This window comes from Hemiscyllium ocellatum, chromosome 44 (genome assembly GCF_020745735.1).
Source record: "Hemiscyllium ocellatum isolate sHemOce1 chromosome 44, sHemOce1.pat.X.cur, whole genome shotgun sequence".
NCBI classification, from domain to species: domain Eukaryota; kingdom Metazoa; phylum Chordata; class Chondrichthyes; order Orectolobiformes; family Hemiscylliidae; genus Hemiscyllium; species Hemiscyllium ocellatum.
In genome coordinates this window covers 27,858,748-27,869,953 of record NC_083444.1, presented here as the reverse complement: position 1 = coordinate 27,869,953, position 11,206 = coordinate 27,858,748, and the positions used below count along the sequence as shown (strand labels likewise).

Here is an 11,206-nt window from a genome sequence, read left to right as displayed (position 1 = left end):
GAGACGACTTTGGGCGACATTTGACAGACAGACTGGTTCAGGAATCCGTGGTGCACTGTGACGCCAGCGCATCAGCTTCTTCCCTGTCTTTGAACCGGCCCGCCTGCGCAAGGAATGCAAATGCGGTATTGCTTTTTGTGGAAGATTCAGAACGCGGTAACTACACTCTGAAACAAAATGTCATATGATCAGATCCAGGTTGGAGAAAAACTTTACAATGCTTTGCAAACTGATTTAATGGAATTGCATTACATTTCACGAAGAGAGCAGATTTGTTCGAGCAATTTCGAAGGCAGATTTGCAGCAAGCAAGAAAGTCCATGTAAAAGGCTGCAGTTGAAGAACAAAGCAGTTTCTGCCCAGTTTCGATCTGGGGACCTTTCGCGTGTGAGGCGAACGTGATGACCACTACACTACAGAAACAAGGCGCGGGCGGTCGCGCTGCGGCTCTGTGACAGCCAGCACTGAAAGTTGAAGACATTTTCCGTTTCACCTTTCTTTTTCCAATAGCTCATTGTTGTCCAGGGTAATTGACATCTTGAAAAAGTTAAAAAACAAAAGGGGGACGTGAAATTGGTGACAAAATATAGACAAGGATGTGGTCAATGTTTGCACTGTAGAGTGAGGTGGAATAGGCTGGGACAACTTTCCCGGCAGCGTCACGGCTGCGAAATGATTTTATGGAAGGGCTGTAAACTGAGTATTTACGAGTTTTACCCAAGCTGGGGTGAGTTGGAAACTCGAGAGCATAGGTTTAAGGTGAATGGTCTGAAATTTGCAAAGGACCCGAGGCACATTTCCCACACACAAGGTTGTGCGTGTATGGAATGAGCTACCAGAGGAATTGGAGGAGGCGATTGCACTCAGAAAAATGCAAAGGTAATCGGATCAGTTTCTGGATAGGATGGGTTGAGAGGGATTGAGGCCAAATGCTGGGGAACGGGACTTGTTTAATTTTGGCTGAGAGGTGAGCATGGATGAGATACAGCGAAGTGTCTGTTTCCACGCGGTGTCCCCCAATAACGTTGTGTTGCCTACAACGGTTTTAAAGAATTACTTTTTAGCGGAGCTTGCCTTCGCAGTCTGTGGCACAATCATTTAAGTCTGTTCGACTGCTCACGGGAAAGGTAGTATTGTGAAACACTGCAGAAACGAACGACTTCCTTACTTTTGCTGTGACTGACCATTCTTGGTGAAATTTTCCCAGATCCTCCATTATCCTGACTGGCTCAGAGGGAGCGTGCTGGAGCTTTCACTGAGAAGCTGGTGAATCGAAAGCATTCTCAGATATTTTCCTTAAAACAGCGGCATTTTGTCACTTTGACAGTAAGAACTGTTTTTGCTCACATCGTCTCCACATCAGTCTCTTGCTCCCGACAATACCCTAATACAGCGTGCATTGCTTCCATTCCAACACAGAAATGCATCGTATTCTCTCTGGGATGATCTGAATTGACAATGTCATTCTTTGGTGACTGGAACGTGGCAGTTGCTGTTATTTAAATTCGATGAATAAAATCTCAAAAATAAACCCAATCGTAGGAGCAGAGATAGTAACTTTAGTTTACTGAACACTCATTCAATCCTGTCCCGTCGAAAGGGAAATCTGCCAAACATAACGAGTCCTGTCAATATGTGATCCAGACCCACAACAACGTGATTCACCCATGAATGCCCTCTGACTCAGTTCAAGGTGAATTAAGAATGAACAACAAATGCTCTTCAGACCAATGATAGCCACATTCCGTGGTAGAATAATAGTTGAACAACGGGGAATATAGGAATCGTGCCTGTGTGGACTCGAATTCAACTGATTGTTAAACTTAATAGACACAAGGATACCAGCAGCGCCAAGAAGTTAGGGCCATGGGGTGAGTACAAGAACGGATTCAATTACCCGCTGAGGTGTAAACTCAATTGCTCAGTCACAGTGCGCACAGGTCATTCGCCACTCCCATATGTGAGAAGTGATCACTCAGAAGACCAACGGAGAGAGTCAGCAGCAAGTTTACAAATGACAGCCGGAGTTCGATTCTGCTGTTATTGAAGCTGTTAATCCAAACCAGCAATGAACCACGTCTGGATGCGTGTTTCCAGTGGAGTTCCGCTGTTTTCTGATGTAGACCAATGATTTAGACTTAGTTGTAATTGCCATGATTCAGAGGTTTGCTGATGATGTAACAAATGGTCGTGTAGTTGACTATGATGAAGAATGTCAGAGAATACAGTGATGTATCAATCAGGTGGAAAGATAAAATGCTGAATGGAATTGAATCCAGATCAATGAATGTTCACGAAATTGGGGAGAAGAAACAATAACAGTGAGATTCTGTGTGACGTAGACAGACAAAGAGATCTGGGAGTGGACATTCCTGATCACAGAAGATCAATGGACAGGGGAATCAATTGGACAGAAGTGCGTACTGTTGATGCTGACGATCAGTCAATATTAGAGCAGTGCTGGAGAACCACAGCAAGTCAGGCAGCATTCGAGTTGCAGGAAAATATTGACGTTTTGGGCAAAAGGCCTTCATCAGGATTAAGGCTAGAAGCCTCGAGGTTGGAGAGATAAATGGAAGGGGTGGGGCTTAGAAGAATTCAGCTGAGAGTGCAATAGGTAGATGGTGGTGGGGATAAGAATGTTAGATCGGAAAAGATGGTGCAGTAGATCGGGGGAAGGAAGATAGACAGGTGGGTCAGGTCGGTAGGATGGTGTCAAGCTGGATGTTGGAACTAGGGCAAGGTTGGGGAGGGCAGGGGAAATGGGGAAACTGGTGTAATCCACATTGATGCCATGGGGAGGAAGTGTCATGAGGTAGAAGATGAGACGTTTTTCCTCCAGGCGACGGGTGATGATAGACTGGCGGTGGAGGAGGCCCAGGACCTGCATGTCCTCTGGAGAGTGGCGGGGGTTGGGGGGGGGGCATTGAAGTGTTCAGTCACAGGGCGTGGGGGATGATAGTTGCCGATGTCATGAAGATGTTCTCTGAAGCGCTCTACGAGAAAGTGTCCAGTGACCCCATCGGGAGCAACAGATGCAATAAATGACATGTGTGGAAGCGCAGGTGAAAGTTTGATGAATATGGAAGGTTTCTTTGGGGCATTGAGCGGAGGTGGGGGTGTATGTGGGCGCAGGTTTTGCAATTCCTGCGTTGGCAGAAGAAGGTGCTGGGAGGGCAGGATTGGTGATTGGAGGGCATGGATCGACTAGGTAGTCGTGGAGGGAATGGTTTTTGATGAAAGTGGATAGAGGTGGGGATGGAAAAATATCCCTGGAGGTCAGTGTTACTGATATTTTTTACAAACCCACTGACTATCTGGATTACACCTCCTCCCACCCGACTTCCTGCACAAATGCTATCCTGTGTTCTCAACTCCTCTGCCTGTGCCGCAACTGCTCCCAGGAGAATCACTTCCACCACAGAACACACCAGATGGCCTCCTTCTTTTAGACCGGAACTTCCCTTCCCAAGTGATTGAAGATACCCTCTAACGCATCTCATCCATGTCCCGCACCTCTGTCCATGAACCCCAGACCTCCGAACACAACAACGGCAGAACATGGAGAGAGGAAGGTACTCATTTTACATTCCACCCACCTCTGCACAAATCACATCATCCGCCGACATTTTTGCCACCTCTAAATTGACACCACCACCAGGGATATATTTCCCTCCCCAAACCTATCCGCTTTCATCAAATACCTTTCCCTTCGTGACTCCCTAATCAAGTCCACACCCTCCAATGGGCGTCAATTCCCTCATGGCACCTTCCTTTGTCACCGCAGGAAATGCAAAATCTGCACCCACATTACCCACTCACCTATGTCCAAGGCTCCAATGGAGCCTTCCACATCCATCAAAGGTTGACCTACAGTTCCACACGTGTCATTTGTTGTATCTGCTGCACCAGATGCGGTCTCCTCTAAATTGGGGAGACCGGATGTCTTCTGACAGAGCACTTCAGAGAAGATATCCAGGACTACTGCAAGAATCAACTCCACTGTCCCATGGTCAACGATTTCAACTCCCCCTCCCACTCTCCCGAGGACATGCAGGTCCTGGCCCACCTCCATCACCAGTCCCTTACCACATGACGCCTGGAGAAAGAACGCCTCATCTTCTTTCTCGGGACCCTTCAACCCCATGGCATCAGCGTGGACTTTCTCAGTTTCCTCAAGACCACTCCCTCATCTTACTCCAGTTCTAACCTTCCAGCTCAGCACCGTCTTCCTGACCTGTCCCACCTGTGTATCTTCATTCCCACCTATCCGCTCCACCCTCCGCTCTGACATATCCCCTTCGCCCCCTCCTCCATCCACCTATTGCACCCTCAGCTACCTTCTCCCCAGATCCAACCCCTCCCATTTATCTCTCCATCCCATATGCTCCCAGTCTCGTTCCTGATGAAGGCCTTTTGTCTGAATCACTGATTTTTCCTCAGCTGATGCTGGACTTGCTGTGCTTCTCCAGCACTACTTTCATCTTGATGGGAATCAGTTTATTAAGAGGATTTTTTGATATTATCTATTGTTGACCAGAGACTGTGAATGATAGTAGAACTTCAGCAATCACCAGTTTAGGGCATAGCTGAAGGTCTGAGCCCAAGTCCGGTCACCGCATAAATCAACATTTACTAAATTTAAGATAAAAGATGGGGGGCTGAAGTATGAAACTTTGCCCAACAAGACTGCTTCACCACTCAATGAGTTTATCACTGATTCATTTCCAAGTCAGGGTGCTATGGGCCTTGGAGGGGAACTTGAAAATGGTGGTGTTTCGTTGCATCTTCCAACCATGTCCTTACAGTCAGTACAGCTGTTGAGCTTTGAAGGTTCTGTCAAAAATGTCCGGATGACTTACTCCAGTGCATCGTGTATTTGGTGCACTCTGCTGCAATTGTGCCTCAGCGGTGAAGTGAATAAATATTCAGTTATTAAATAGGGTACAATCAAGTGACTGCAGTGTCGTGGATGGTGTCCAGTCCCTTAAGTATTATTGAAGTTACACCCATCGAGGCAAATGGAGAGAGTTCTGTACCACATCCCATTTGTGCCTTGCAAACAGTGTAGGATTCACGGAACAATGAGTTGAGTTTATAATCAAAAACTGTCTACTAACGGACATGTGTTTGCTCTCAAAATTTTTATATAGCCAGTCTCAATCCATTTTACATAAATACTAGCTCCGTGGACGATTACACAGGGGAATTAGGTGACAGTAAAGCCATTGAATGTCAATACGGTATGATCAGATTCTCATTTGTCAGATTTATCGTTACTGTATTTCGTCCTTGTGTGGACCAATCTGATTCCAGTCGCTGTCTGATTTCAAGTTCCACTGCCCTTCTGTGCTTGAAATTTCAACCGTTGCCTCACAGAAATTTCTCCACCTGCCTTAATAACATGTGAGGACGCTGCAGGGGACAGCAGGGATTTACGAACATGTTGTCAACATTGGAGAATATGGAGGTTCGTGGAATGATTGGTTAGGCTGGAATTATTCTCCTTGAAACAGAGGAGGTGGAGGGGAGCTCTATAATCACATAATAACATTTATAAACGTTCAATATTCATAGGATCTGGACAGGGTAGATATGGGCAGGTGGTTTACCCTGTGGTATGAGGAGCACCATAGGACATGAACTCAGAATTAGTTATTGCCAATTTAGTTCAGAAATTAGGAGTAATTTCTTTGCTCAGGGGCCAGTGAATCGGTGGATCTCCTTATCGAAACTGCTGTTGAGGCTGAGTTGTTGTATATTTTCAAACTGTGCCAGGCAGATATTTAATCAGAAAGACAATGAAGCTTTGTCGAGGTAATGCAGGAGAATGGAGTTGAGGATTGTCAGATCAGCCATGAGTTCGTTCAATGGTGGAGCATAATCGATGGATTGAATGGCCAACTTCGAATCCTATATCATTTGCTCGAACGCATTATTTTATTGATAAGTTAGAATTCTGAGGGGATGGGATGAAGTGATAGAAAAGGTTTCTCAAACTGATCAGATGGGTCAGGAACTAGGCTCATAAGCTCATGAATAAGAAATGTGCCATGGCCTGTAGACAACAAATGACACTGGGTACACCACAGATGGGTAGGTGCAGAAGCTGTGATTGCTAAAGGGAATTGGTGGATCTAATGTTGTTGGCAACTTGGTGATCATACTGGATGATGGTTCGCGGTGTGATTCACACAGCAATAGTTTGTGAAAGAATGAAAGGTTTGTTTCATTGGAGAAGTCTTCTGCTGTTCCAATTACAATTGATTATTTGAAATATTGCTCAGACCTTTGTGTGGAGTGTTACACCAAAATACTCATTCACAATCCCACTGGATAATGTATTGCTCTCGATCGCTCCTTATTTGTTTCTCTTTCATGTGATGTAAATTTAGAGGAAGTCAAGAGGGAATGAAATGAGGAAAGAAATGTTGCACTCCATTTCATTATCCCAATTTAACTTACAACAGAATAAAATTGCTTTATTTCGACCTTGATGTGGTATCGATTTATCACAAATCTCCGGTGCAATGAAGGGCAAGAGCAAGAGCAATGTATATTAAAGATACGAGGCACAAAGGGAAACCACAGCTGCGTTTGATAGAAGTAACAGCCAGAGTAGGATTCAAATTCACACATGCACAATGTAAGACCAACCCGTCGCATTAACTTCTGGGCCACTTCAGCCCACTGCAAAGGGGCTCACATGTGACCACATCAGGATTACATATGATGCACCTAGGGGATAAGAAATTCCCTGAGATGAATCGGATGCACAACATTATGTTTCTGCTTTCAACGGAATAATAATACCAGCAAAGTCCAAGGAATTGACCTCGTCCTTGGAAGGAATACCTGTCCTTGATTCTTTCCGAGTCGAAACTGTCTCAGAATGAACCAGCAAACATGAAATTCCCGTCACATTCACACGCACATTTAGTCTTGACGCATAATTTCTTCAGTTTCTCTCTCACATGAAGAAGTATATATGGAGAGAGAAGTGAAGGTGATGTTTTCGCTCGACGGTCTTTCTCATATGGTTGCACCTGAACTGGGTAAAATTCCCGGAAATGTTTTTTGTTCATTTCATTTTATTAATTTTGCTGCAACCTCACTCTGTACATTGCAATGACCGGAAGTGAAATGGATTAATAACATTGGAACGTTTAATATTGTATTCAATTTTGCTCCGAATTTATTTCAGCTTAAATAAAATACTGATGAGAAAAACAGAAGGTTAAACTACAAAACAAGATGCCAGTTTTGATGTTACGTTGGCAAATTTCAGTGGGTATCAAATGAACCCAACATCATGGCGATTGTCCTCCCATCTTTGAGGCATGGGCTTAAAGCAGGAAATCGATCTCCAAGAGACGGGTCACTTCCTATTCATTATGGAATATCTTTCCTTGACAATATACAAAATCTGCCCAGTTCCATTTATAATGCTTCATCTGGAATATTAACGGAAGTGTTTCAAAACTCTGAGTTTTTGCTGAATCTTAATCAGCTGCATACGTTTCTGAGCTATCTTTACATCTAAAGTCGTCCAAATCAGACATTGTTTCCTCGCACCTTCCCACCCCCACACTCAACTTTTACACTTTTACCTGGCCACAGGCTGTCTCTCTCCTGGTGAAACTCACTGCTTCTGTGTCTCTAAACGTGCCTTTCCAAATATTTTGGAATCGGATTCTCTGAGTGATAGAAATTCAGCTCCCGTTATTTCTTTGTCCGACATCGATGGTTTTGAAAGCCTGACGTTCAGAAAATTACGAACTTGAAAGCGTGAATTTACCACCTATTTACTCTGTCCAAACCTCAATTGCTGTGCAAAATTTCCATTCGGTTTTCCTTGGTTCAGTTTCAAATTTTCCATCACACAAATAAATAAAATCCCATCCCCAGTAAATGCCACCAGCATCGTCTCTAATGTCTTAGCAGCCCAGTAAACGCTGGCAGTGTCCTCTCTGAGAGAATCACAGATTCCTTACAATGCGGAAAGTACAATGCAGCCAATCGAGCCTGTGGGGACACTCTGAACAGCATCTCAACCAGACCTAGTTACCGTCTCTATCCAGACAGGCCTCTGGATTGTGATTTCAAATAAATCCACTGGAATAAAGTCTGGCATCGTGTGACTGCTGACCTTATCACTGCGTTACCCATGGGTAATTCACTCAACTTCCTGAATTCACTCTCTGGACACATCAGCGCAATTTAACACGGCCAATCTACCTAACCTACAGACGTAACAGCAGTGCGAACCACTGAGCAAATATACCATCACATTGAACACTGTCTGTATCATGTTTAATGGTTTTACACACTGGTAACTCAGCCGAGTGAAAGCAAGCTGCGCCCATCAACCCGAATTCAATGCATCCAAACGCGATTCTGCGCTGTACAACCTCATTAGTGCTTCTGGAAATGGTTCTGCGCTCAGATCTGAATGGGTTTACTCTGTTTTCTTCCTCAGATTCCTGTTATAAATAAACACATCAGTCAGGAACAACTCTATACAATGGTTTTCATTCCAACACAAACACAATGTGCAGTTTGCAGAAGTTACGTGTTTGCACTTTCACTGACACTCTCTCTCCCCAGGAGTTGCAGTCCATCTCCACGCTGATTTAGACAGCACTGTCCTTGCTGTCACATATCAAATCGAGAATGGAAGGCCAGGCATGAATAACCTTCACTGGGGAACAGAGCCACAGATTTAAAACCTTTACGATGCCCTCAGCGGAGAATTGAGCCCTGTGACAGGCGGGGACACTGACCACGATACTGTGGAGGGCAACAACATCGAAGGAGGCCTTTCAGCCTGTTGTGGTTGCACTTGTCCAACACAATTGCTTAACGACCTGAATCAAGATTTCCATTGTTTAGCCCATAGTCTTTTATGTTTTGGCATCGCAAATTAAAGTCTCAGTTTGTTTCAGGTTGGAAGGGTTTCCACCTCTCTGACCCTTTCCGCACATCTACTCAAACCTTTCTGCCTTTTCCCGAAATCTCTTGGCCCCAGTGTTCGATCCCTCCATAAATAACAAACGCTTCTTTCAGTCTACCCTATCCATATCCCTCATTATTTTGTACATCTCAGCCTTGTCTTCTCCACTCTCCTCTGCTCAGCGACAAACAAACCCCAGTCTGTCCAATCTCTCCTCGTAAATGATACTCTTTAGCCCAGACAATATCCCGGTGAATCTCTCCTTCAAAGTTCCCAGTGCCATCACATCATTGCTATACTGTGAATTGCCGAACTGCACACAGTAATCTAGGTAGAGCTGAATTATTTATTTTTCTATTCTGTTACAGTATGAGGGTGTCGCTGTCTCGGCAGTATTGATTGCGGTCCCTAATTGCACAGCGGGTAGTTGAGACTCAACAGTATTGCAATGAGTCTGGAGTCACATCGAGGCCTCAACAGGTAAGAATGGCAGGTTCCTTCCTCAAAGGACATCAGTGAACTCGATGGTTTTGTCTTTTCAACAATTGACCATGGATTTATAGGTGCTATTAGATTCGTCATTCCAGATATTTTTTGAATCTCCATTCCAACACCTGGCATGGTTGGAGTCAAACCTGTGTCCCTGGTTCATTTGCTTGGTGTCTGAGTTAACAGTCAAGTGGTAATAGTGCTCGGCCATTGCAGAAAACGCGTGAAACTAATCTTTCCCAATGAAGTCGCTTTTCCTCGATATTGTCCTGTGTCATTTTCCTGAGCTTGACCCTCAATAATCGCAAGTCCACATCAGTAAAAGCTGCAAACTGATGATTTGCCTCACAACAGCGGTAAGCAAATGGATCAACTGGTCTGCAGGTCCCGATGGTGGGGTTGGGGCACATTACCCAGCAACAGTGACCACAGCAGCACAGAGTGAACAGTATCAATGTGAGAGTCAGTGTTAGATTCTGCAGTGCCTGAATGAAACATGAAATGACTCCACAACCACATGATGAAAGAGCTGCGCTCCGAAAACTAGTGCTCAGTTAAACCTTGTAGGCTGAAACCTGGTGTTGTGTGGTTTTTAACTTAGTGCACCATAGTCCAAAACCGACATCTCTACATTAATGAAATAGGGGAGTGGGCCGGAAAGTTTAGTTAGTGATCGAAGGAGGGAGAGAAATCTCTGAGAACGGGTGGATTTGAATTCTGACATACGAAACACAGAGATGTGAGTGGGCAGAATTTGAAGGGAAAAGATCATCACCTTGGAGAAAATTGCCATGATAAGACAACCGATTCCTTTGTGTTTCACAAAGATTGCGGCAGATGGCGCAATTACTGCCGTGACTCGGATTTGAACCGAGGTTGCTGCGGCCACAACGCAGAGTACTAACCACTATACGATCACGGCATCCCACACACAAGCACGCTAACTACTGCAGTACAGTAGCATAAGAAATATTAGGCAGAACACCAAATGCACTGTATCAGCGCTTAGCGAACAGTGGCAGATATGTGGGAACTCAGAATGGGTTGACCGTTTAACATTGGTTCCTCCAGAGGCTGTGGTGATTCCATCATTAATATGCTGAAAGCTGAGATGAATAGATTTCTCCAAAATATCAAAGACTCCGGGGACAGTGAAGGTTTTGTTGAAATGTACGCTTCAATAGCAATGCAGTTTAACATCGGCTCCTTCACCAGTTTCCCCCGACAAGGCAGTAACCACTGCTGCCACATATTACCAATTCCCAGCCCCAGAATCAGAGAAACTGAGTGGCGCAGTCGCGAAGATCCAAATGGAAGTCGGGATGGGAATAAGGTCGCAGAGATACTCGAGGGCTCCAGTGATACAACCGGTGAATGCACGGTAATTCTATGACGGTTTAGAGGCACAAGCAATTCCGAGGTTGGGAGTGCTCATGGTTAATTGCATGATTAACTGTTATATGAGTCAAAAGTGCGGTCTGCAGATGCTGGAGATAAGAGCTGAAAATGTGTTGCTGGTTAAAGCACAGCAGGTCAGGCAGCATCCAAGGAACATGAAATTCGACGTTTCGGGTCAGAGCCCTTCATCAGGAAGGGCTCTGGCCCGAAATGTCGAATTTCCTGTTCCTTGGATGCTGCCTGATCTGCTGTGCTTTAACCAGCAACACATTTTCAGTAACTGTTGTATGATCTGCACACTGCTAAATCACAGCCACTACAAGTAAATATGAATCATTGATCTATATGATAAAACAGTGGAACTCAT

At 44.8% G+C, this 11,206-nt stretch overlaps 2 non-coding genes across 2 annotated transcripts; both read right to left on the bottom strand.

The window, feature by feature from the left end:
- Positions 1-349: 349 nt before the first annotated feature.
- Positions 350-422, bottom strand: trnav-cac (transfer RNA valine (anticodon CAC)). The gene has a single exon. It is a non-coding gene; the product is annotated as a tRNA-Val (tRNA).
- A 9,869-nt stretch (positions 423-10,291) lies between these two features.
- Positions 10,292-10,363, bottom strand: trnah-gug (transfer RNA histidin (anticodon GUG)). Its single transcript has one exon. It is a non-coding gene; the product is annotated as a tRNA-His (tRNA).
- Between the last annotated feature and the right edge of the window lie 843 nt (positions 10,364-11,206).